The following is a 27887-nucleotide window of genomic DNA, read 5'->3' as shown; positions in this document are numbered from 1 at the left end:
ATTTTTGCATCTATGTTCATCAGTGATAGTGGCCTGTAATTTCTTTTTTTGTGATATCTTTGTCTCATTTTGATATCAGGGTGATGGTAGCCGTATTGAATGAGTTTGGAAGTGTTCCTTCCTCTGAAATTTTTTGAAATTGTTTGAGAAGCATAGGTGTTAACTCTTCTCTAAATATTTGGTTGAATTCACCTGTGAAGCCATCTGGTCCTAAACTTTTGTTTGTTGGGAGTTTTTTAAAATTACTGATTCAATTTCATTACTGGTAATTGGTCTGTTCATATTTTCTATTTCTTCCTGGTTCAGTCTTGGGAGATCATACATTTCTAGGAGTTTGTCCATTTCTTCTAGGTTGTCCATTTTATTGGCATATGGTTGTTCATAGTAGTCTCTTATGATCCACTGCTATAATGAAAGGATTTATCACCTGATGAAGATAATGAAGATGATAATAATAATGGCAGACATGGTGGTGTAGCCCTTTAGGCTCTGGGTTGGGAAATGTTAAGGGCTATTCTCTGTAACAGTAACTCAGACTGGTATCGACAATCACAATCATGATTCAGAGTGAGTACTTAACTCATCTTCCCATTCTTTTATTGGAAGGGGAACCAGGAGAGGTCCTTTCTATTTCTGCGGTGTTGGTTGTAACTTATCCTTTTTCATTTCTGATTTTTGATTTGGGCCCTGTCTTTTTTTTTTATGAGCCTAGCTAAAGGTTTATCAATTTTGTTTATCTTTTCAAAGAACCAGCTCTTAGTTTCATTGATCTTTTCTACAATAGGAACAATAGAAATGTGGATTTTTAGGTAAAATCTCCCACTTTTCAAATGTTAGTAGCTTTTTAAAAATTATGCAAGTCACTGTGTGGGCCACAGAACATGTCTGTAGGCCTCCAGTTTTCATCTTTTGATTTAAATAATAATTTATCAACTTTATCTTCTCTACTCCAGCCCCATCACCGCCAAGCATAGATTCTAATGTCTTAGTTTGAAATGAGGGTGAGAACATAAGCCAGCCCTTTGTTAGACATAAAGAATGAATTTGAAGAAAAGGAAACTAGAGAGGAAAAAAGAAAAAAAAAAAGATACTTTTGTCTGCTTCCTTGCCAAATAAATATTGCCTGGGCTGTCTCTTTCTTCTGTGTAGATATATGTCTAAGGATGGTAATTACAGTTTTTGAACAACAAATTAGTACAAATGGGGACTTCCCTGGTGGCGTAGTGGTTGGGAATCCACCTGCCAATGCAGGGGATATGGGTTCAATCCCTGGTCCAGGAATATCCCACATGCTGCAGAGCATCTAAGCCTGTGAGCCACACTACTGAGCCTGCGCTCTAGAGCCCGCGAGCCGCAACTACTGAGCCCGTGTGCCACAACTACTAAAGCCCGTGCACCTAGAGCCTGTGCTCCACAACAAGAGAAGACGCCACAATGAGAAGCCTGCACACCACAACAAAGAGCAGCCCCCACTCGCCACAACTAGAGAAAGCCCGCACGCAGCAACGAAGACCCAATGCAGCCAAAAATAAATAAATAAAAAATAAATAAATCTAGGGGCTTCCCTGGTTGCACAGTGGTTAAGAATCCGTCTGCCAATGCAGGGGACACGGGTTCGAGCCCTGCTCCAGGAAGATCCCACATGCCACGGAGCAACTAAGCCTGTGCGCCACAACTACTGAGCCTGCGCTCTAGAGCCTGTGAGCCACAACTACTGAGCCTGTGTGCCACAACTACTGAAGCCCACGTGCCTAGAGCCCGTGCTCCGCAACAAGAGAAGCCACCGCAATGAGAAACCGGCGCACCACAACAAAGAGTAGCCCCCGCTCGCCGCAACTAGAGAAAGCCCATGCGCAGCAACGAAGACCCAACGCAGCCAAAAATAAATAAAAATAAAATAAATAAATAATTAATTAATTAAAAAAAACAAATTAGTACAAATGATCTGACAGTGCGACATAGTGCTTGAATATGGGCATTTCCAGGACAATTGGGGAAACATGGCAGGCATCCTGAAAAAATGCAAATGAAGTGCCTCCTAGGGACCTACTATCTTGCCTTCTTTCCAGGTGGTGGCTTCCTGTCAGAGGGTCTTTTGTGGTTTTGTTTTTTAATACCTCAGTTAGTAAAACCCCTTGCATGGACCCGCTTTCTAGTGAATTGCAAATGTACAGAGGCTCTGGTGCTCTGGCTCTTCTTAGAGCACTGAAGAACCTACCTGATCCCACCCTGGCCTGCAGCAGGTCCCCTGTTTCCAGTGCTTAGTGTGCAGGCTCACTTCAAAGTGCTTCCTGTATTGGCTGGAGTGGAAGTGCAGTGGGACCACTGTCAGGTCCAAATTAAGTGCCTTCTCATTAAGTCTCTTCTCAGAAAAGGTTGGGACTGATTGTTTAGTTTTGGAAAGCTGCTGGAAGCCAAGCTGAGGCTGAGACTTGGGAGGGTCGCTGTAAAGGGAGGGAGACTGAACGGCAGCCATGGTGTCATGGAAAGGTCTGGTCTCTGAGTCTTAGGTCAAACTCAGAAGTGTTTTAGGGCCAAGCTGCTTGGTGTAAGTCCAGGAGTGGTGGCGATCTAGAGGAACAGGAGAGTCTGTGCTCATCTCAAAGGTCCTCAAAAATCTAAATTATTTTAGATCTGTGTTGGTCTCAACAAGACATGTGCTGAATTAGGCCCACCTGCTACTGGTTGGAGCCCTGGCCTAGACCCTCTCTAGGAGCCCTCCAGCTCTGGCCCTATATTATTTGGTAGTACAGTCTTAAAAAAATTCAAACTGAAAGGAGGTCAAGTGGATGTGTGGCCAGACAGCATCTAGAAAGAAATGCTCGTGTTCTCAGAGAAGACAGAATAGGAACCAAAGACTGGGCAGCCATCCACTTCTTTTGCCATGCATGTTTTCTTGCCCTCCTGCCTAGGCCCCATGGTCTTCCTCACTTTTTGTTTAGACCAATACTAGCCAAGGTAGCCTTAAATCCAATCATATCTAAATCATTAAGTATAATTGTTCACATTCTGTTCAGTGCTTTCTGCTCGTCCACCAACCAGCCTTGTGGGGCTCATTAGGTTAGATTTGGATTTGTTGACAGTCCCTTATTTGACTTCTGAAGTGCTGAAGAGTAATCTTGCATTGGAATGGGGTGTGAGAGAGGGTGAGACAGAGCTGTTTCTTGGACTTTGAATTCTTGCTCCTGTCTGTTGAAAATGAGACCGATGAGCAAGGTCTGTTTGTTTAATGGGGCTCTCCCTGACTACTCATTCACTCACTTCTAGTCCTTACATGTTGCTGGTGTTTGTTGACTATTTTAGAATATGTACCTGCACTGAGTGGTTTGGCTGTGAATGTGGGGTTTATAGACTCATAGAATGTCAGAGCTAAAAGGAACATCGGAGGGGATCTCATCCACCAAAGCCCTCATTTTATAGATGAGGAAACCGAGGCCCAGAGAGGTGAAGTGGCACAGTGATTTAATGGCAGAGCTAGTAGAAGAACTCGAAGCTCCTGTTATTTTTTTTTCAATCTAGAGCTCTCCTTTATTATTTCCTAATATGTAGTAGCCATATAGATCAATTGTAGAGATCAATCATCTCCTCGTTCATGACTCTGGTACTTTCCTTCCTAAGCACCAATAAATAAATCCAGCGTGAATATAGCTACTGTGGAAAATGTTGCTAGTGAAAATTATGCTTCCTAGCTACAGGCTTATCATATCCAGTGGGGGCTCTCAGACTTACTAACAAGTGGGAGCACCTAAGATATGCATAGGTTTTGCAACTATCACCATCCCTAATTGCTATTAACACAGTTTTAGTTGGTTAGATAACTATAATCATGGTAACTGTTAAAAAAAAAATCTCGTGTTTAAAAAACAATGTTGTACTTTTTTCTTTTTAATCTCAGTACTGAGTATGGAGTAGGTGCTTAATACATATGTACAGAATGAAATAAATACTTCACCACAATTCTAGGTTTTGCTGTTCTATCCATTGGCCCAGGCCTCCCAGGGGAAGCTATCCTATCCATAGGCCCTGACCTATAGGAAATCTGATGCTGTTTCCTAGTGCAACAAGAAAGATAAAGGCTCTGACTATGACATATTTTCTAATGGCATCTGTACAGTGTACAGAGAGGGCTTAGAACATCCTACCTGATCAGCACAAAGTTCCAGGCCAATGTTAAATTAAGGCATTACTGTAAGGAGCCTACCTAGGTAAGCTTGTCTTGTACTTTCAGGCCATCTTGATGACATCTCTTTATTTCTCGGCTGCTTCTTCCTCCCATCCAGATCACCTGGATCTAGTGCTTCTCAAACAATTCTGCTTTTCTTAATGGTGGAGAAAACTATACGTGGACCCTCTGGCAATTCAATGAGTAGTTTGAAGTGGCTTTGTGCAGATACACAATTTCTGTTTAAGCTTGTGTTTTATTTTTTAAATTCATGAAAAGTTTTTATTCTGCTCCATCCATTGTTTCAGTCGCATACTAGTATTTGCTCCCAAATTTGGGGTAAAGTTTCTTCTCAGGAAAATGTGCCATGTTTAGCTCCTGTGGCATTCTTTGGGACACCTGGGCTACATCGTCAGAGCCCAGTTAGAGGATGATGGAACTAGAGAAGTACCTGGTATATCCATCCCCTGAAGCAGCCCATCATTCTTAGCCTGAAGAGGTTATCAGATTTCTTTAGATTTGGAGCAGTCATTTTCAAACAGTTCTTAAAAATCCATCCAAGTAGTGTTTTTTTCAAAAACAAGGTTGTCACGGAAGGCCAATATGTAAGACTTGGGTCTGCTCTGGGTAAAAGCAAGGGACTGGCGGGTCCAGAGTTTTACCCCCTTGGGTCCCTTCCCTTCTCCTTGTAAGGGGTCACTGGGGGCTCTGTTCGTAGTTTGAAAATCATTAAACTAGGGTGAATCCATTCTTCATCCAGATGTGGTATCTTTCATTCATTAAACATCCATTCACTTAGCAAGCATTTGTTGAGTGACTACTATGTGCAAGCACTGTTCTGCCACTACTGACACAGCACTGAATAAAACAGGTAATATTTTCTGCCTGCATGGAACTAATGTTCTAGTGAAGTAGTCAACCAACTATCACGATAAATACTGTAAAATGCATAGTTTCTTAGCTAATGATAGTCCTAAGAAGAGCAGTAAAACAGGGAAGGGAGATTGGAGATATCAGGATATTTGTTTTGCAATTTTATAAAGTGTGGCTGGGGAAGGTGATGAGAAAAAGATGAGAAAATGAATTTTAAGTAAAGACTCAAAGGAGATGGAGAAGGTAACCCTGTGGAGAGCTAGTGAAAAAGCCTTCCAGGTAGAGGAAAGAGCAAGTGCAGAGCCCTGAGGTGGGAGTGTGCTTGGCATGTTCAAGGAACAGCGACACTTTCACTGTGAGCGAAATAAAAAGTCCCTGGAGGGTTTTGAGTAGATTCTGTTAAGTTCCAACAATGTCACCCTGACTGCTGGGTGGAGACTAGACTGAATTATGGGCTAGGGGAGAGTAGGGAAACCTGTCAGCAGGCCATTATGATAATGCAGAAGAGAAAAGGTGGTGATCTGGGACAGAATGGTGGCAATGGGATGGTGAACAGTGGTCAACCTCTGGCCTTAGGGCCAGCAGGATTTACTCTGGACCAGATGTGGAGTGTGAGAAAAAAGAAAAGAGCTAAGAATGATCTGAACAACTGGAAGATTGGGGTTCCCCAGGTTAGAGGGAGTATCAGGGGCTCATTTCGATGTGTGAAATTTGATACGTTTGTCATACACCTAGGTAAAGATGTCTCTAGGCAGTTGGACATATGGGTCTTGAATTTAGGACGAAGTCCAGGCTGCAGATTCACTTTTTCCCACATCCCTGTAGTAAGGATGTGGTGTATCAGAAATACATTGGCAAATTGTCCTTCTACAAATGGCATGCATCCAGAAGGTTCATGGTTTCCAGTCCCAGTCACTTGAGGCCACGTTCCAGTTGGCATGTGTACAGATAATCTCTTGCTCTCACCCTTAACCAAGTGGGTTAGATAAACATGTCCACACTTTCTTTCAAGGACCCCTAGGGATGACTTGTGAAGCTCAGAAACACAGTTCCATGGAACTAGGTTTCATAATCTCCGATCCAGAGCATTGCTTTTCAGTTGCAATGGCCTCCTTAGGGGGCCACAAAAACTATGGAATAAAGCAAAGAAAACTTGTTTAGCTACCAGGGCTGCCTTTGTAGAACCGGGGGCAGATCACAAAGCTGGCATCATCTCACATTGTGAATGACTTTATCAAGAGGAAATCCTCTTCAAAGTATGTCAAAAAAAAAAAAAAAAAAGTATGTCAAGGGTAGCCTTGAGGGGAAAAGAAGTGAAAAATGGGGCTTCCCTGGTGGCGCAGTGGTTAAGAATCCGCCTGCCAATGCAGGGGACACAGGTTCAAGCCCTGGCCCGGGAAGATCCCACATGCCACGGAGCAGCTAAGCCCCTGTGCCACAACTACTGAGCCTGCGCTCTAGAGCCCGTGAGCCACAACTACTGAGCGTGCGTGCCACAACTACTGAAGCCCGCGTGCCTGGAGCCCGTGCTCCGCAACAGAGAAGCCACCGCAATAAGTCCGTGCACCGCAACGAAGAGTAGCCCCCGCTTGCTGCAACCAGAGAAAGCCCGCACACAGCAACGAAGACCCAACTCAGCCAAAAATAAAAATAAAATTAAAAAAAAAAAAAAAGAAGTGAAAAATGCAACATGTAGCCCTGGGAGGAGGAGTGGCAGATTGGCTCTGCCTACATCACAGAAGGAATAATTTTTTTGACTTGTGTGCAAAGGAGCTTCCGTTTCATTTTGTATCAGAAGGCCAAGCCTCCAGCCCAGTGTAGCTGCATCCTGGAGTAACTGCTCAGCCCCAGGTCCAAAGCGTGGGAACTGGAGTGGGGCCACGAGTCACTCAGCACCGACAAACACAGTAAAGCCCTGCTGTCTGTGTTACAGTGTGGGAGGCAGGGGAAGGCAAGGAGGTTGAGACAGGAGGAGAAGTAGATGGAGTACAGGAAAGAGCATCGGGAGTTCTAGGAGGAGAGCTGACGGTGGATTAGAGAAGATTTGAAGACTAGGTGGCATTTGAATGGTCAGTAGGATTTGGCTAAGCAGAAAAGGGGAAAAGGGAAATCTTAGCAAAGGAAATGGCACAAGCAGAGGAAGATGTCTTCAGAGAACATTGAATTAAAGTGGCAGAGCTAAAGAAAGAGAAAGAGGGCATGGAAAGGGAAGCAATACTACAATGTTGTGGTTAAGTCCATAGTCTCTAGAGTCAGGCAGATAGTGAATTGAAGGCCAGCTCTGCACTTTACTGTGTGACCTTGGGCAAGTTACTCAGCCTGTTTGATCCTCCGTTTCCTCAGTGTTCAATGCAATGAATGACATGAATGCCTAATAGGGCGTTTGTGAGTATGAAATGAGATAATCTATTTAAGTGCTTGGCACAGTTCTCTATAACTATCCATCTTACTATGAAAGGTAAAAGATTGAAAGAAATTATAAGAAAACATTTGTGGTAGTCAGCCCTGGATGGAGGGATTTGGGGTAATTTTTCTCCATTTCATTCTTTCTGTATCTAGTATGTTTTCTTCCACATGTATTCTAATACTAATAATCTCAAAAACATAACATAGGTTTTCATTCTTTTTAAGATTGTGTGAAAGTCAGTAGAGGGCAAGAAGTTCAGAAGAATAGATTGAGGCTAGATCACCAAGCACTTTCTTTTTTTAAAAATTTATTTCATTAATTTATTTATTTGCTTGCGCCGGGTCTTAGTTGTGGCAGGCGGGCTCCTTAGTTGCAGCTCTTGGGCTTCTTATTTGCAGCTCGAGGGCTCCTTAGTTGCAGCATGCAGGCTCCTTAGTTGTGGCATGGGAACTCTTAGTTGCAGCATGCATGTGGGACCTAGTTCCCTGACCAGGGATCAAACCCGGGCCCCCCTGCATTGGGAGTGCGGAGTCTTAACCACTGCACCACCAGGGAAGTCCCACCAAGCACTTTCTTTGTGGCAAGAGTTTCAACTTGTTTCAAGAACTCAAAGATTCTATACACATGTTTTAGGCGTTCCATAGATATTTGATTTAATTTTCTACATTAAAAATATTTGTTGAAATATATATTTTGAAACTATAATACATTACATGTTTTAATATGTAATACACAAATATTAACATATGAGAAACATTAAAATAATTTATGCTACCACTTGACTTATTTTGTTGCAGACCTTATAGTAAAGCTACTTTTGCATTCTTGTGCAAATAAGATCTCTTGCAAGATGAACTGTTAAAACTGTTAGCATTTGCTGCTACTTAACTGTGTAAGAATTTTCTCAATACTGTACAACCAAACTAAAAAAAAACCAAATAAGTTGAATGCTAGTATAAGAATGTAGTTCCCATGGTTACCAGGGGGTAAGAGAGGGGAGGGATAAATTGGAAGATTGGGATTGACATATACACACTACTACATATAAAATAGATAACTAATAAGGACCTACTGTATAGCACAGGGAACTCTACTCAATACTCTGTAATGGCCTATATGGGAAAAGAATCTAAAAAGGAGTGGATATATGTATATGTATAACTGATTCACTTTGCTGTACACCTGAAAATAACACAACATTGTAAATCAACTATACTCCAATAAAAATGTTTTAAAAAAAGAATCTGGTTCCCTTACCCTTGATTTTAGATTTTTGTGTTTATCAGAAGAGCCTCATTTTTCCTCACTGATTGACTTTATGATCCATAAATGTAATGATTTTAACTTAGAAAATAAATTCATATTAATAAAATATAATTTTTATCTGTTTTATACATTGGGGTCTGTGTCAGATTTTTGTCTACGAAAGCACTCATCTGATTTGGAAAATTTTAAAACATCTGGTTCTTCGAGGAAGATGCGGTCACTGCTGCTGCAGAGCCCTGGTCCACCTGGTCAGGAAGCCACGCCGCAGCCATGGCTTTTCAAGACCCCTGAAAGACTCCCCTGGCGCCAGAAGTGGCGACTCACTGAATTAGAATTACCTTAACCAGCCGCAACACAAAATCTTTGGAGAAGGTATGTGCTGACTTGATCAGAGGCACAAAGTATAAGAATCTCAAAGTGAAAGGACTAGTTTGGATGCCTACCAAGACTCTAAGAATAACTACGAGGAAAACTGTTTGTGGTGAGAGGTTCTAAGACTTGGGATTGATTTCAGATGAGGATCCACAAGCGACTCATTACCTTGCACAGCCCTTCTGAGGTTGTTAAACAGGTTACTTCCATCAGTATTGAGCCAAGAGTCAAGGTTGAAGTCGCCATTGCAGATGCTTAAATCAACCTTTTTAATAAATTGATAATCAGTTGTGATTTTTTTTTAAGTCTGAAAACCGATATTCAACAGGCATAAGGGAGCCTCTGAAAGTTTGGGGGTAGAAGAGTATAAATCTTAAGTCTTTGCAGTTTATCTGGTAGCAGTGTGAGTGATGGATTTGAAGGGGAAAGGGTACAGACTGAAATCAGGGAGACCAGTTAGAAGATCACTTCTGAAGTATAGCTGGGAGTGAATAGGGTCTAAACTAGGGGGCAGGGCAGTAGACATGGGGAGGAGAAGATGGATGGGAGAGATGCTGAATGTGGGATTGACTTGACTTGACAAGACTTGGCAACTGATTAGGCACGAGAGAGGGCAGTCAAAGCTGACATGCTGAGGTTTAAAACATAAGCCCCCAAGACAATGGCAGTCCTGTTCTTTAGATCTTACACAAAGAAAGAGCAGCAGATTTGGGATGCAGGAGCAGGAGATGATGAGTTCAGTTTGGGATACATTGATTTTAAGTGTCTGTGGGCAGAAAAGTGGGAGAGACATCCAATCAGCAGCTGGACTATATGGGTCTAAAGCTCAGGAGATGGTTCTGGGCTGGACACAGAGCTAGAGATTTGGGATTGATCCACTTGGAATCCATGAAGCCCCAAAATTACTACTGCAAACTGTAAATAGTAGTTTAATTAGATTGCGTGTTACCATTTTGGCCAATACTTTCAAGTTAAAAGGCATATGATAGCAATTTAAATTTTTTTGTTTCATTCTAAATGAAGTAGCAGTTTCTCTCAGTCTGTGCTAGATAGTGAGTTATTACATCGGGTAGTGGTTTTCCAGCTTAAATTATAGAGTGCTTACGGCAGAACCTGGGTAGACCTTGCAAGACCCATGTCAGAGAATTGACCTTGTAGAGCTAGGTAGCCCTAAGAGGATCACAGCTGAAGATAATACAGCTACATCCCAAATCTGCCACTGACTACAAGAGGCTTATGTTTCAATAGTAGGAATAATTATCTAATGCCAGAATGATGTGAATTATGGGCATCATGCAAAAATCCCAGTGCTGCTAAAGAAAACTAATTATTTACTAAACAGAGTTGTTACTGTGATATGCTTACAAGTTGCAATAATGGAACTTTAGGACTCAAATGGCCTATAGAGTTCCAGCTCAACTTTCTAATTGAACAATTAACCCAAAGTTATACTTGGTAGTGGAGCTCAGAACTCAGGTCAGTCCACTGTGCTTCCCATGACATCATATTTGATCGAATTCCATTCCTTTATTTTGTAAGTACAGTAGTCCTCTAATTCAGTGGGATATCTGGCATATAGGGGCAACTAACCTTATCTGTAAAAGAATGTGTATGTATCAAGCAGTGCTTGACCTGAGGGGAGATGAGGAAGCTGCCATCATTCTACAGCCGTTTACCTTTGTGGATCAGCTTTTTCTTATTTCTCCTTGTACATATTTGCATATAGAACAGTTGGAGAGTGTGGATTATACAAGTGATAGCTAAATCTGCAAGGAAGTTATCTATGTCAGAATGTCAACGTACTAAAAGTTAAGGGGTGAGTGATGGGAAGGTGATAGTCACACTTTGAATGTGTGGAAACTAAGCAGTGTGGCTCATCTCCCTCTTTTTTCCCCCCGATCCTTACTAAACCCCTCATTTATGACATCCTGGAAATGGTACCTACCTCAGAGTGGTGAATGGAACTCAGGACAAACTTAAGTCAAGAGGTGATCTTTTTATTAAAACAATGAGAGTGTATTTTGTCCAGTTGAAAGAGATTGACTTTGATTAAGAGTGGCACCAAGTTTGAAGCAATCAAATAATACTCTTTCACACTTAAAATATTTGGAATGATCACAGTCACTTTTTCAAATAGTGTCTCTCAACTTTTATCACAATCCTAAACTGTGTAATAATGAGTCTTTGTAATCCTAAAGAGGTTAAAGTAGCTTAAAATGGGAATTAGATTATGTGATACTTAATATTTCAAACATGTTTTTCTGATTTTAAAAACAAGATATAATCATTGTAGAACACTTTAAAAAGTACAGGAAAGTGTGAAAAAGAAAACAAAATTCACTCATTATCCCATCCTCTTTTGTGGTACCTGTTTTTAATGAAATGCACATATAAGTGTAATTACTTTAAAAACAGTAAACATTGACATTCATGAAGTAAAACTGTGGGATAAATTGATTATCATTTGGCTTTTAGGAGTTCAAATGTCATCCATCCCAGACAGATAGGAAGGGAGCAGAGTGGTCCAGTGCTTTGCAGGAGAGTTGCTGATCAGCAGGGTGATCTTGAGGGCCTGACAGCTGATAGGACACATTGTCATTGTTGAGGTCATCATGGTGGCAGAGCAGGCTGGTTCTGGACCAAATCTCATCCTGCCTCTGTCCTCCCATCTCACCTTTAAGTTAGTCAGTTGACATCTATTTATTAAGCAGAACTGAGTTAGGCATAAATACAGAGAGAGGATAGAGAAGCCATCCAAATTGGGCAGGTTCCCTGCATTTATGGAGATTAAAAACTAGTGGGAATGATAAGCATTAAATAATTATGCCAAGAAACAGAGCCGTGGCATTGGTGCGCTTCTGTGAGTTCCATTCTGAATGCTCTCCTTTTTATGTAATTAAAGTACTGAGAGGTATATTTTGCCTACATAATCTATTACATACAGGATATTCCTATGCACATAATGCATTTATTTATACATATACAACGGAGTGTAGGCAAACCACCAATATTGTACTTTCTGGGAGATTTAAATGATTGGTAATGGTAATTTTCACTCTACTCTTTTCACTTCATATGCTGATTTTAGATCCTCACCCCTGGGTGAGCTGGAACTGTAGTAAGGGTTGGGAGGGAGGAACACAAGGTGCTAAGAGCCAAGATAACCAAAGAGAACTATTTAGATTGGGAAAGCCGCAGACGCTCACTGCTTCCACACTTTCCCAGAGACCCTGTTTGGGTAAATACTAAGATCAAAAACAATTAAAAAAAAAAAAAAAAAGCTCCCAGGGAGCAGTTCAACTTTGCAGAAAAAGAAGGTAGTAATGGAAAATTGAGGGGCTATCTCAGGCAGTCGTTCTAGTTCAGAAATGTTCAACCCCGTTCTTCCTACAGAGCTGCTCTTTGTTTCATGTTTGATTTCTTCTACATGAATAATTCCCATTCTTGTGTTCAGATGCAACAATCCGGCATTCATTGTCATGATAAAAATAGAAAATGACAGGCATTGATTTTTCACAGCAATTAGCCCTACATCTGTTTTCTGATTTCTTGAGCATATACAGGCAAAACAGGCAGGACAGTAATGTGGAAGAGAGTGCCTCATGCATTTAATGGGAGACAGTTGTTTTGGCAAGTAAGGTGTGATGAAGGACGCTGTATTGGAGAGGGATTTTTTTAATCCATTTCAGATTTAACCTTCTGTCGTGTGTAAGAAACACCTGCTAAGAAGGTCAGATTTCATATAGCTAAAATAACAATGACTTTATCAGGTTTTCCTTAATCTCTTCTGATACTTGCCATTCGAGGGACTGTTTCTCAACCCCATCTGTTTTGATTGTACCAAAAGGACCTGATAAGCTCAATTAGGATAATGTATACAGCAGCATTTTGTAAAAATGTTTCAGGACGATAAGGTATTGTTATTCTTCATTCATTTCATAAATATTTATTGAGGGACTATTCTGTGCCAGGTACTATGCTAGATACTGGGAAAATATCAATAGTATGTACTAGATACAAGGCAGGCAAAAGTGCAAGTCCAGGCTCTCATGGAGCTTTCATTTACTTCAACAAGTGCTCCCTGGTTCCCCCTTCCACCCCTCCCGCTGTGATGGGTACACAACTCCATCACAGCACTTATCTCACTATAGCATGATAGGTCCTGGTTTACCCGTCTGTCTCTTCTGTTATCTTTTGAGCTCCTCAAAAACAGAGGGCATGTCCCCTTAGCTCCTTGGTATCTATGATGCCTGCCTTGCACATAGTATGTATTTAATTCACGTTTATAGTAATGGTTCAATTAATGCATGGTGGTTAATGTTGGCCCTGCAACCATAGACTCTCAGTCCAGACCATAAAATAGGCAGTGACATGTAAGATTGTATAGTCTAGCCCCTTTTTACACATGAGGAACTTGAGCCCCACTGTTATGCTATACGACTTCAGGCAAAGAAAATTATCATTCTGTCTCAGTATTCCCAACTGTAAAGTGGAGATAAAAGAATTTTAGAGCTGAAAGAAATTTCACAAAGGTCTCCTTGTCCAAATACTTCATTTGAGACATGAATAAAGTGACACCCAGAAACGTTTAGCAGCTCTTCTAAAAGGAAATTAGTAGAGGATCTTCTGGCACCCATAATAATTCTCTTTTCACAATTCCTTGCTGTTTCTCTCTGTAAGCCTTAGTAGTATCACAAGATTGCTACAGAGTTACAGAGGAAGAATAGATATGGATGCTGTGATTGGAGTATAATTAAGTGCTACCACTTTGGAAAAAAACATTGGCATTATGTACTAAGGATGCACATCCCCTGGGAATCCCCTGGCGGTCCAGTGGTGGTTAGGACTCCACGCTTCCACTGAGGGGGACCAGGGTTCGATCCCTGGTCAGGGAACTAATATCCTGCAAGCTACGTGGTGCAGCCAAAAAAAAAAAAAAAAAAAAAGATGCATATCCCCTATGACCCAGAGGTTCAACTCCTAGTAATACACTCTAGAATTCTTGCACATGTACATAAAGAGGCATGCACAGGAATATTCAGAGAAGCTTTGCCAATAATAGTAAAGAAACAAAATGAGAAACAACCTCAATATCCATTGACAGGATGGATCAATAAATTGAGGCATTCACACAGATTGGAGTATAATATAGCAAAGAAAACAAATCTCATAAAGATAATGTTGAGGGAAAAAAGCAAGAGGACTAGTTAATATCATCCACGGAAAGTTTGTTTATAAGCAAAGCTAAGTAATATGTGGTAAAGCAATAAATAGCAATGAGATTGACAAATACAAAATACTGAAAAGCCTAGTGTAACATCAATATTCAGCCCAAACCTAATATCACCATTTTAGAATGAACTTGTGAGATATAAGAACAAACCTGAAACTTCATTTTTAAAATCAATTCTTGCTACACTTCCATTAGTTAACATTTTAGAATTAAATTTTTTTTTACATTCAGAACAGGAACAAGTTTGTTTTTAACCCTGTCAACTGCTAGATTGCTTCTGTGGACCCTGAACTGCACATTTGTGAAACTAAATAGATACTCACTGTTCACTGAGGTCTGTGCAAAGACAAGGTATTTTTAGGGTGCCTCAATTTTATTTAGTATTTTCTTCTTTACTCTTTATATTCTCTTTTACCTAGAGAATCGAAGATGCTTTGTCGTAGATGATTTGGGAGTTTTTTCTTGGGAAATTTTGAGGTGATAAAGTTGATATTCCATTCTTTTTTTTTTTTTTTTTTAAGCTTTTTATTTAAACTGGTTTTTTTTTCTTAATTTCTATTTATTTATTTGTTTATTTTTGTATTTTGGCCGCATTGCATGGCATGCGGGATGGTTCCCCAACCAGGGATCAAAGCCGGGCCTCCGCACTGAAAGCATGGCGTCCTAACCACTAGGCCACCAGGGAACTCCCTGATATTCCATTCTTAATAAAAACTCACAAGATGTAGAAGATTCTCAAAAAGAACTTTTTCTTCAAAGGCTTATGGTCTAAGTCTGCAGTCCCCAACCTTTTTGGCACCAGGGAATGATTTCATCGAAGACAATTTTTCCACGGGGCAGGGGGGGTGGGGCGGGGGGGCCAGGGGATGGTTCAGGTGGTAATGTGAGCGATGGGGAGCGGCAGATGAAGCTTCACTTGCTCACCCGCTGCTCACCTCCTGCTGTGCAGGCCTGGCTCCTAACAGGCCGCGGACGGTACCAGTATGCGGCCTGGGGGTTGGGGACCCCTGGTCTAAATGGAATTAGATACCTGAAAACTACATTCAGTCCTTGAAGATTATTTTGTTTCATGTTAGAAATACAAGTATACTAAATAGTTCAAAAATATTAGAATTATCTAATCTAATCTATCCTACTTGACCTTGAATTATTTAATTTTTATAACATTCGTTAGCTCAAAAAGTATGTAATTTTCTTCATAGACTTATTTAGTGAATATACCCTTCTTTAATATTCATATTCTTAATCTATTTCCCTGCTTAACTATCTGATTGTCATAATCATTGTACTTGTATATAAACTTAACAGCTCATTTATATAACTCTTATTTATAGTGCAGCATTTTATTCTTGCAATAATAAGGCAATTCTTAGTTCATGTATCATCTAGAATGCCTACCTATATTTGAAACAATATTTTGACACTCATAATAATTCCAAATGCTGTGCCTTGGTCATGCACAAGTACAGAAAAACCGAAATGATGTTGTGGGCATTGTCTATTCAGCGTTCCAAGGATCTAGATCAAAACCAAAACCAAATAACAGATTTGCCCCAAATGCACAGTCCAAAACCAGACTTCCAGCATCTCTTTGCTGGACAGTGGGTTCACAGGTGTTGTGAGTATGCTTTCTAATTTGCATGTAATTAAAGATTTATTTAAAGGTATCTGATATTTAAAAATTACAGTGATCTGGAGGCATTTTGAAAAAAAGAGTATCATATAAGGATAATTCAAGTGGTAGTCCATGCCTCCTTTTCCCTTTTCTTTTTTTTTTTTTTTTAAAGATTTATTTATTTTATTGATTGACTGACTGCTATGTTGGGTCCTCGTTTCTGTGCTAGGGCTTTCTCTAGTTGCAGCAAGCGGGGGCCACTCTTCATCACGGTGCGCGGGCCTCTCACTATCGCGGCCTCTCTTGTTGCGGAGCACAGGCTCCAGACGCGCAGGCTCAGTAATTGTGGCTCACGGGCCTAGTTGCTCCACGGCATGTGGGATCTTCCCAGACCAGGGCTCGAACCCGTGTCCCCTGCATTAGCAGGCAGACTCTCAACCACTGTGCCACCAGGGAAGCCCTCCCTTTTCTTCTTTGCAGTTTTCTCAGCCAGTTTTTTTCAAGAGGCCCCATCCACTATGACCTCTCAAATTCAGCACTCAAGTGCTCCTATGACTGGCTGTCCAGACCTGGCAGCAGGTGCCCCACGTAGCAGCATTCACACTCCGGCTGTGCCGTGGCAAAGGCTTGACCAGTGTTTCTTTGGGTACCATATACACCCCTGGCAGAATTTGAGGTAGGCATATGGATGTTAACAGACCCTCCCTTGGTACAAATTATTCCTAAGAAGATTTAATGAGCTAAGCATGTTAACATTTAGTAGCTTAAACACCATTTACATTTACAGTGAACTCCCTGGAGGTAAAAGAATACTTACGCAGGAATTAGTTGATTGCCTTAAGGAAAAGTATTAATGCCTACCTACTCATGTTTATGGACCCAAAGACCTAAAGAGTCAACTCTGTTAGGTAACCAATGACATAGCACATAATGATCCCCTCCCTCCTTCTTTGTTTTTGTTTTAGAACTGGGGGCTTATGATAAGAGAAGTTCTCTTTTGGTGAGAGATCAATGATTTTGCAACTAATGAGTAGCGAGGGGACTTTGTTTTGAGAATTTGCCATGGCCTGAAAACTTAGGTGTAACCATCTGATAATCGGAAGGGTCTACCGTGAATATTTTATTGGTACTATTAGAGGTAGTAGAAGTAGAAATATTATTAATAGGTATTATTAGAACAATGGGGGAAGGGCAATTGTCAGATTATCAAGATGGTTGCATGCAGTGGCATAAGAACATGGGTGTTGAACTCAAATGACACTGGTGTTCGGTCCTGGTTCTGCCATGTAACCAACTGTGGGAACCAGGACAAGTTGCTTAATGTCTCTGAGGCTCCATTTTTACTTCTATAACCTGAGGGTGAGAATGGGGCCTATTTCATAGTGTTGTTAAGAGGACTGAATGAGCTAATGCCTGTAAAGTACTTAGCACATTGCCTGGCACAAATGTGCTCAATAAACATTATAAATAGCATTTTATTATTATAGAGGCTAAGTTATTATCATTATCTGTAAACTTTATTTATGGCTGTCTTATGACACTTATTACTGTCTATCTTATATCAGAGTTATTTACATAAAGGCTAAACCACTGAACTAAACTCCTTGGGGGAAAATTGCTTGTCTGATTCATACACTGAACACTATACGGCCTAGCACACTGAGGCAGCACTAAATCACAGTAGCTGTCAAACATTTTTAACCATGACCCAAGGCAAGATATATATTTTACATCATAACCAAATACATACAGACATGATTGAATTTAGAAAGTTTTACAAGACACACCTTACTATGTGCAATGCACTCTGATATTTATTTTTCCATTCTGTTTCATTCCATTAAAAAATAGTCTCATCTTGACCCACTAAATTCACTACTGGGTCTCATCCTATGGTTTGAAAATCCCTGGGCTAGACCATGAAGCAGCCCTGAACCTTCCCACCAAAGGTGGTGATGTGGTTAGTGAGAAGCTAACAGAAATGCTGGGCAAGGGCCAAATGGCAGCTGCTTTCAGGACAGTTAGGGACCAAATCTAAATAGCATAGATGAGGCAGATCAAGAACACTAGGGGTGGGGAGGAGAGGGCTTTGACTTGGAACTGCAGAATTTTGAAGGTAAATCTTCCAGTACAGAGCTGGGTCATCCTAGCAGTTTTATTGAAAAACAAAGAAAGGGAAAAAGTGGGAACAGGCATCAAGTCCCTGGAAATGAGGCTGGCAGTACAGAAAGCCAGGTGGGTATTGGTATCTCTCCTGCTCCAGGAACTCTCCTTTCTTTTAAACTTTCTATTTTATTTTGGAGCATAGTTGATTAACAATGTTGTGATAGTTTCAGGTGTACAGCAAAGTGATTCAGTTTATATATATATATTTTTTTTTTCAGGTTCTTTTCTTTATAGGTTATTACAAGATATTGGATATAGTTCCCTATGCTGTACAGTAGGTCCTTGTTGGTTATCCATTTTAAATGTAGCAGTGTGTACATGTCAATCCCAAACTCAGGAACTCTCCTTTTTTTCCAGATTTTTCTTTTCCTATCAAAAAAAACTTGGCAGTGTTTTATTTAAAACCTGGAAAGTGAGAAGACTATAAAGTGTGCATGTGTACACACATACCCCCCCAACTTTAAAAAATCCTGTTTAATTGTCTTGTCTTGATTCAGTGGATTCAACGTCCTCCCCCTTCCTTCCTGCTTTTTCCATTAGCCTAAACTCCATCTTTTTCTGTCTTATTTTCCTTTAAACATGATTTTGGTCTAAGAGCTTTTGCTTCCACAGCCTCATAACTGTTTCAAGACCCAGACCATTTTACAATCTGATCTTCAATCTTATGGTTTCAACTTTCAATTTCTTTTTCCTTCCATTTGATCCTTCTACACAGCAAGTTAGGTTTAGTCAGTCTTTCATTCATTGAGTCTAGCAATTTGTTGAGTACTTATTATGTGCCAGATACATACTACCTGCTGCTCAGGTAGCAGTGATCAAAAACAAGTTCCTTAATGTTACAGAGCTCATAGTCAGGTAGGGGACGCAGACACTAAGCCTATAATCACACAAAGAAATAAAAACAGCCACTGTGATATATGCAATACAGGAGAGGTGTGTGACAATTTGAGAGTATTCATAAATCTTTGACCAGTCAGGAGAATGTTCTTCGGGGAAGTAAGGTTTGAGCAGGTAGAACATGGCCCTGGGGTGGGAGGGAGCAGGTTGAGTGAAAGGGACTAAGAGAAGGCCAGTGAGGTAGCAGGAAGTTTCTAGAGAGTATAGCGGGAAACAGTTCTGGCTTCATGCTGCAGAAGTTCACACACTACTTTTTCTAGTCTATGTTAGGGAGTTTTGACGTTATCCTAAGGGCAATGGCAATCCATTAGAAAGTTCTGTGAGTCCTTGTATATGGTGGTGGTGAGGGTGTGATCATATATTTATTTCGGAAAATGCCACTTTGGCTACAGTGCGGAGAATGAATCGGTAGCTGGGTGAATGTGAATACAGATAAAATTTTAAAAGCTGTCATTTACGTTGCGCTTATTGTGTGTTAAGCACTTGTAAAGGGTTTTTCTACATGCTGTCACTGAATCTTCACAACAACCCCATGTGAATGTGGTAGCTACTCTTATTATCCCCATTTAACCTGTGAAAGAAACTGAAGCTCAGAGAAGTGAAGATACTTGCCCAAGATGGCACAGCTGGAATGTGGCAGAGCTAGGATTCGATACCTTGAGGCTGTTCAGTAGTACCTCTTAATCTCACTCACCTATTTCTTTCCTCCTCCCACACCCTCCCCTCTGGCAGTCACCTGTTTGTTCTCTGTATCTGTAATTCTGTTTCTGTCTTATGTTTGTTCATTTGTTTTGCTTTTTGGATTCCACATATAAGCAAAATCATATGGTATTTGTCTCTCTCTGTCTGACTTATTTCACTTAGCATATTACCCACTAGGTCCATCCATGTTGTCGCAAATGGCAAGATTTCATTGTTTCATATGACTGAGTAATATTCCATTGCATATATACTACATATTCTTTATCCATCCATCTATTGATGGGCACTTAGGTTGCTTCCACATCTTGGCAATTGTAAATAAAGCTGCTATGAACATAGGGGTGCATGTATCTTTTCTAATTAGTGTTTTTGTTTTCTTCGGATAGAGCTGCCTGATAGTTTTGAGTGAAATCGCCATCAGGTGCTGCCTATTTCATAGCCTTGTTGCTTTTCTTCCTCCAAGTCAGGGGTTACTTGGCCTCCCACCTGCAGATTCAATCCCGCCTGAGTCCCTGGACCAATGCTGATTTTAGACAGGAGGAAGCCAGGCAGTACCAGCCTAGCCATCTAGTTTTCAGTATGAGGCTATCATTGTTGCCCTAACTTGTTTCCCATTTCTGAAATCTGGCTTTCTTCCATGTATCTGAGTCCTTGTCTTGGCCAGATGAAACAAGGACTATGAAAATGCTTTGGAAATGATAATGCTTAATATATGTATCTAGCATAGGGTGTGAGTACAGAGTAAATTTTCAGTAAATAGTAGTTATTGCTACCTGGATCATGGCTTGGCTACTGCAAGTCAACCAAGCAAAGTCACAAGGAGTAGAGTTAAATTGCAGTATCTTTTCAGGAAGTGACAGTCCCTCTCCTCCAGAGATCCCTCTTGTCCTTCTCTTGACAGGGTGCTGCTCTCTCCCATTTTCCATTGACTAGTCTGTGCTCCTTCCCAACCTGGTTCATAAGGTGGAGGGTGGAATATTCCAAAAGAGCATGGATACTGGAATCAGATCTGCATTTGAATTCTGACTGCATGACCTTAGGAAAGGTACTTAACTTTCCTCCAGATTCGTCATCTGTAAAATCGTGAATACCTCATAGCCCTTGGACAATTGATGTAAGCAAAGTACACAAGGGCATTGGTATTCAATAAGTACGAGCTTCTCTTTCTTTCCTTCTTCCATGTACCTCTTCAAATCTGGTCTTAGGCTGTCAGACTCTGAAGCAGTTCTTGTTTTACTGTCATAAAAAAAGTCCCACGGCTTACCAATGGTGTGCTTTAAACTTTGGTCTATTTTATTCTTGTGCATGCTAATATGCCACATTAACTTTCTGACCACCAGGATTGTGTGTACCTAATTATTGCTTGACTAGCTCAGTTAATATTAACTGAGAATTTACTTTGTGAAAGGTACCATAGGAAATATTAATCCACCTCACTCCTGACTCTTTACATTGGGCTGACTTACCTGCCCTTCTTTTCAACACACCTTTGTGGGCCTTTCTGAAGCCGGCCCCAATAGCTAGCGGGCAATTCTAGTCAATTGATGTGGCTTCTCTTGCCCCTAATTATTCCTGATTTGATCTTGTTTCCCTGTTTCTCTCCTTTGGCTCTGTACTCTGATTTTGATCATTCCCATCTCTGACCCCTTCAGGATTTGATCTTTTCCCTAAGTTTTCCTTTGGCATTTGGTTTATGGCTGACTGACATCCTTTCTGGCTCAGCTCACCATTTTGGGCCTGGAGTTTCCTATTGCCTCTGGTGAGAGTATGTCTTTCTTGATCCCATTTTCCTGCCCAGTGGGTTCCTAATGCTTGCTCAAATTTGAATCCTGTCTGGATAAGTCAATCATGGTAGCCCAGGGTGGGGGAGTGCTAACTAATAAAAATTATGTGACATGTCTTGCTGCCCTGAGGGAACACACACACACACAGACACACAAAGCAAGGAATGACTGGTAGGTATCTAGTAATATAAATACAAGTTAATGTTAAAACTGTCTTCTAGTATTTTTAAAAATATACATCAGTGGGGAAAAAAAGGTATCTTTCAGAGGTGTTTGATTTACAGGCGAGGCGCTCTTAGACAACCTGGTTTAATATGCTTTACAGATATTTAAAAAATAATTTCATGATCAGTTTTTCTTAAAACTTAAAAATATTTTTTAGCTCATTTTGCTATTAAGATCATAATTTTAAAATATGTGATTCTCATGCAAAGAAAGTACCTTTGCAGTAGGGTCAAAATAACTGAGACTTATTAGCAGAAATATTATGATTGTATTCTTGTTTATAGTGCATACTTTTCATACTTTTGTTCTACAAGATGTAGCTGAATCCACACTCAAATCTGATATACTCAGTTCTTTGAAAATATGATATTCAGGAATTTGATCTTGCAGAATGGATAGGATTCACTTTTACTTTTTTTCCTTTTCTTCTGCTGCCATAAACTGTGCAAGCAGGCACAGGCTAGTGGAGCATCGGTGGAAACTGAGGAAGGACAGGAGAATTTAACAGTCTGTATAATGGCTCCCAAGGACATGGAAATTGAAACGGAATGAGTTCTGGGGGAGAAAGCATTCCAAATAGTGTTGTGATATTGTGATTTCTAACAAGAAATATATATTTGGTCTTCATTCCCATTTCTGGAACAGAGCTGATAAAACCCTTGGAATTTTCTGGGAGGAGAGCAATAAAGGTGTCTTTTGTTATGTCAATGAAGTGACTTTTGGACCATGTCTGAGGATGGGAGTAGGTTGCCAGGAGAACCAACCATGTGATTAAAGGGTTGGAACTTTCAGCCCCACCCCTTGATGTCCAGCGCGGGGAGAGGGCCTGGAGGTTGAATCAGTGGTCATTGGCCAATGATTTAATCATTCATGCACATGTAATGAAGCATCCAGAAAAACCTAGAAGGCCAGAGTTCATAAAGTTTCTGGGTTGGTAAACATGGGAGATTTGGGGAGAGTGGCAGCCTGGAGAGGGCATGGAAGCTCCTTGCCCTTTCCCCATACCTTTCCCTGTGCATCTCTTCCATCTGGCTGTTCCTGAGTTATATTCTTTTATCATAAACTGGTAATCTAGTAAAATCTAGTAACATGTTTCTCCCAAGTTCTGTGAGCCACTCTATTAAATTAACTGATCCCAAGGAGAAGGTTGTTGGAACCTACACTCTACAGCTGGTTAGTCAGAAGCACAGGTGATAACCTGAAGCTGGGGGAGGGGGCAGTTTTGTGGGACTGAGCCCTTAACTTTCAGAATCTGATGCTATCTCTGGGTGGATAGTGTCAGAATTGAGTTGAATTGTAGGACAGCCAGCTGGTGTCTGGAGAATTGCTTGCTGCTTTGAGGGATAACCACCCCCCCCCCCACCACCACTGCCACACAAACACAGAAACACACATTGGAATTGGGTTCAGAACCCAAATTAAGTGTTCAGAGGGACACAGCAAACCCGAGCGCTGAAGAACATCCATGTGCTGCTGTTTGGAATCAGGCAGATAGTTGCTCTTGGTTTGTTGAAGCAGCCCCAGTTCATGGGGTACTGAGAACATTTGGTCTCCGGTCAAGTAAGTTGAGGTCAGGGCAGGCATTGAGCCTCAAATTGAGGAACTGGAGTACAAAGCAAGAATCCAAGGCAGGGGACTTCCCTGGTGGTCCAGTGGCTAAGACTCTGCACTCCCATTGCAGGGGGCCTGGGTTCCATCCCTGGTCAGGGAATGAGATCCCACATGCCACAACTGGGAGTTCACAAGATGCAACTAAAGATCCTGCATGCCGCAATGAAAGATCCCGCGTGCCGCAGCTAAGACCCAGTGCAGCCAAATAAATAAATAAAAATTAAAAATAAAAAACAAAAACCTTGACTTAACATTAAAAAAAAAAAGAATCCAAGGCAGGAGGCTACTTTTCTAGACTGAGCAAACCCACTGGGGATTAGAAGGAGAACTAATGCGAACATGTGCAGGCTTCACTTCTGGTCTGCCGGTTTAAGAAGAGCAAGACTTCTCTCAACTACCAGTCCTCTAGGTCTCGAGCCTTTGCTGGCTGAGTGTGACTGTTTATTGGGTTATTGCCCTTTTGGAATGCCTCAGGGACTAGCAGGGCTGAGCTGCAGATTAAAAGTAGCGTTAGTTTGAGAAGTCTCATGGGGCTTCTATCTATAAAAATTCATTTTATGACCGTTTTCAAGGAACATCTGTACTGCTCAAGAAATATTTGTTGAGGATTCATTGTTGTGATAGTCAGTTTTATGTATCGTCTTGGCTAGGCCTAGATACCCAGATATTTGGTCAAGTATTAATCTAGATATTGCTCACGAGACATTTTGGAGATGAGATTAATATTTAAATGATTAGACTTTGAGTAAAGCATGTTACTCTCAGTAATGTGGGTGGGCCTCATCCAATCATTTGAAGGCCTTAATAGGACAAATTTTGACCTCCTTCCAGGAAGGAGGAATTCTGCCAGGAGATTGACTTGAACTTCAACATCAACTCTTCCTTGGGTCTCTAGCCTGTGTGCCTCCACAACTGTGTGAATCAATTCCTTAATCAATCAACCTCTCTCTCTCTCTCTTACATATATAATATATCTAATTTATATATATAATATATAATCTTATATATAATATGTATATATAAACTTATATGTTGTATGTGTGTATATATGTATATATATATGTATATTTATATCTTATTGGTTCTGTCTCTCTGGAGAACCCTAACACAGTTGTCCAATATGAAGTTGCATGAATTTCACTCCATTGAAGGGCATCATTTGCTTATGTCATGTTTTCTTGCAAACTAATCCATTAATAACATCTCTACCCTTTCCTCCCACCTAGTTCTTTTTTTAAAATTTATTTATTTATTTTTGGCTGCATTGGGTCTTTGTTGCTGCGTGCGGGCTTTCTCTAGTTGCGGCGAGCGGGGGCTACTCTTGATTGCGGTGCGTGGGCTTCTCATTGTGGTGGCTTCTCTTGTTGCGGAGCGCGGGCTCTAGGCATGTGGGCTTCAGTAGTTCTGGTATGCGGGGTCAGTAGTTGTGGCTCACGGGGTCTAGAGCGCAGACTCAGTAGTTGTGGCGCACGGGCTTAGTTGCTCCGCGGCATGTGGGATCTTCCCGGGCCAGGGCTTGAACCTGTGTCCCCTGCATTGGCAGGCGGATTCTTAACCACTGCGCCACCAGGGAAGTCCCCCACCTAGTTCTATTATAAGGATAATAGAAAAAAAGTTGCAGACCTGAGAAACTTTATATATTAACTACATTTTGAAAACATCTGCTTTCAAGACCTGTTTGCTTTCAACATCAAAACTGACTGTAATCATAATGATGTGTGGAAAAGTATTCACTTGAGAATAAAATGTTAAACCCTGAAGGCTATTAAAGGACGTTGTGGACATATTTGTTTGAACTGATTTTAGTTATGAAAGTTCTTTCAAATACTGGGAGGGGGATACATAAAAATGCAAGTGGTGATCTCATGGTTGACCAAGCCTGCCTTCTGGCTTTTTATGCAGCATAATGCTGTGTTGTAGCTTTGGGTTGTGACTTCTCATGGGACATACATTATTTAGTTTTTAGTTAGTTAGTTTGTTATCTCAGTACAAGTTAATATTAAAGTTCCGTGTGTGGTCTTTGTTTTAAAATGCTTTCGAGTCCATCACATCACCAATATATTTATAAGCTTGAGAAATAGATTACTATGAGGTAACTTAAAATATGAGTGGTTCTCCTGTGAATTTAGGTCAGATACTTTCTTAGTAATGAAGCTGCTAAGTGTTGAAACTCCTTTTTCCCTGAAGGCATTTAAATCTTAGTTTTGGTTGGACATGTTCCTGGTGGTTGAAAACTAGTAACTATGGACATTCCTAAAGCTGTTTTCTCAAGTTTCTTGTGTTTTTCTTTTCTTTGACTTCATGTTTGCTCTTTCCAGCTGTTTATGTTTTGATCAGTTGCTTTCTAAATATTCAATTTCCTTTAACATGTTCAGTAGAAAATTTTGGATTTCTTGGTTAGAGGCTACTACATTTATAAAAATTATTGTTTTATTGAGAAATTAGAGTCATCCATTAAAACCTACTTTTGGTTTCACCATAGTATATTGATGCTGTTCTTACCGGGGCTACATATAGAGCCAGCACCTAGAATTGTGCTTGAGAGGAGACTCCACAAATACTTCTTCAATTAACTTAGTTGATAAAACCCAGGCAAAAATTGATGGCGAAGAGAATGGCAACCATCCTGTGCAGAATGAGTTCTCTTTTAACAAATACCATTATATCCTACCCTTTTTTTTTGCCATTTATTACTTTAAAACACATACAAATATGGTTTTGCTGTTTTAGTTCTTGAATAAAAAAATCATGAACTCTGGAAGGATATATAAGAAACGAATAATAATGGTCATGTGGGAGGGGGTACTAGGTGGATAGGACAGAAATGGGAAGAAGTTTTAACTGGATATCATTTTATGATTCTTTTGGTTTTGAACCAAATAAAAATTATTTGTTATTCAAAAATTAAATTAAAGAAAAAAGCTAATTGCATGAATGAGGTGGATTTACAAGTCCCTTCTCTAGAAATAGCCACTAAACTAATAAAGATGTATCCCTTTGGAATGATGTTTATGTATAGTAACTGTATTTGAATATCTGCACAGGAGTAACTATAATATTAATAAATCTGGAATGGTTTTTTAAATATTGTATCATTGATATTTTGTGAATTTATCATTTTAAACTGCCTTAAGCACCTTGAAACTGATTGAATCATTTTACAAAGTGTAACTTAAAAGTAGTTTGGATATGGTAATGCGCAAATTTTGGTTGCCTTTAAGCTTATTAAAATGGGATTCTATTTATATAGCTGCCTCAGTTACTCATTTCTGCACAATAAATTACCCCAAAATTTAGTGGCTTAAAATGTTTGACTTGCTCACTAGACTGTGATGTGACAGTTTGGGCTGGCTGTAGCTGGGCTGGGTGCCAGCAGGGTCTATGTTTGTGGTTGGGTTCATTCATTCGTCTGGTGGCGGTTGGCTGGCTGTCAGCAGGGGTGATGGAAGAATCTGGGCCAAGTGTCATTCACATTCCAGCAGGCTACCCTGAACTTCTTCACATGGTTGCTGGGTTCCACCAGCAACAAGGGAGAGCAAGTTCCAATGCCTAAGTGCTTTTCAAGCCTCTGCTTGTGATGTCTTGCTCATGTCCCATTGGTCAAAGCAAGTCACAGAGTCAATGTGTGAGGCCAAGCTCAGAGTCAATGTGTTAAAGAAGTATAGGAAGGCAATGGGTCCAGGGAGGTGTAATTCAATGGGGGCCATTACTATAACTGTAGTTGCTATCATTTCTAAAAATTTCCATTATTTTCTCAAAGCATTGATATTAAACTCAACTCATGGTCAGGCAATTCTGTATACAACTGAGAGCTAATGATGAGTTATAGCTATTGGACTCTGATTTAAGGCTTTAGCACCACTTAATATTATAATGTAAAAAACTAAGACATCATATCACTGCCTTGTTCCAACATTTCCAATGGCTTCTTATTACATTTAGAATACTATTAAAATTCCTTGACACAGACCACAGGCCCTCAGCGATTTTGTTTTTATCCACGTTTTCACGATATCATGCTTTACCACTCAGCCCCTAGTTTACTGTCTTTCAGCTATAATGGCTATTTTTCTATTCCTTTAATCCATCAAATTCATTCCCACCTCAGGGCTTTTCACTTGCCATTTCCTTTTGGAATGACTTTCCTTCAGATCTTTGCTTGGGTGACTTCTTCTCTTCATTCAAGGTTCAGTGCAAATTTTACTTCTTAAGAGCAGTATTTCCTGACCATCCCTCAGAAGTAGCTCCTCCCATCTCAGATCACTCACTATCCCATTTCTTCATTTTATTTTCTTCAAAACACTTCTTATTACCTGGAATTATCTTACTTATTCAATTGTTTGCTTGCTTATTATCTTATTCCCCCTCCTAGTATATAAGCTCTTAAAGGGATAATTGTCTCTTCTGTACCATGTAGAACACATAGTAGGTACTCAATAAATATTTGCAGAATTAATGAATTAATGAACTAAAGGCCTGGCATATTCATTCTTGACCCAGGGATCTTTGCCTTTAAGATGAGGAGGTTGGATCCTTTCTAAGATCTTTTCCAACTCAAAAATTTTATACCTCCC

General features: G+C 40.4%; 1 protein-coding gene and 1 pseudogene across 7 annotated transcripts in view; both read left to right on the top strand.

The window, feature by feature from the left end:
- The window catches only part of KLHL13 (kelch like family member 13), a 386710-nt gene that overhangs the window by 158658 nt on the left and 200165 nt on the right, over nt 1-27887 (top strand). The gene's annotated exons all lie outside the window — the stretch shown is intronic.
- On the top strand, nt 8979-11564 carry LOC309620755 (small ribosomal subunit protein uS10 pseudogene; annotated as a pseudogene). The gene has a single exon. The product of its transcript is annotated as a small ribosomal subunit protein uS10 pseudogene (transcript).

The sequence above is a fragment of the Balaenoptera borealis genome, assembly GCF_965194805.1.
Source record: "Balaenoptera borealis genome assembly, chromosome: X".
In the NCBI taxonomy this organism is placed as follows: domain Eukaryota; kingdom Metazoa; phylum Chordata; class Mammalia; order Artiodactyla; family Balaenopteridae; genus Balaenoptera; species Balaenoptera borealis.
Note: the sequence above shows the minus strand (reverse complement) of the source record. Positions and strands in the feature narration are given on the sequence as shown.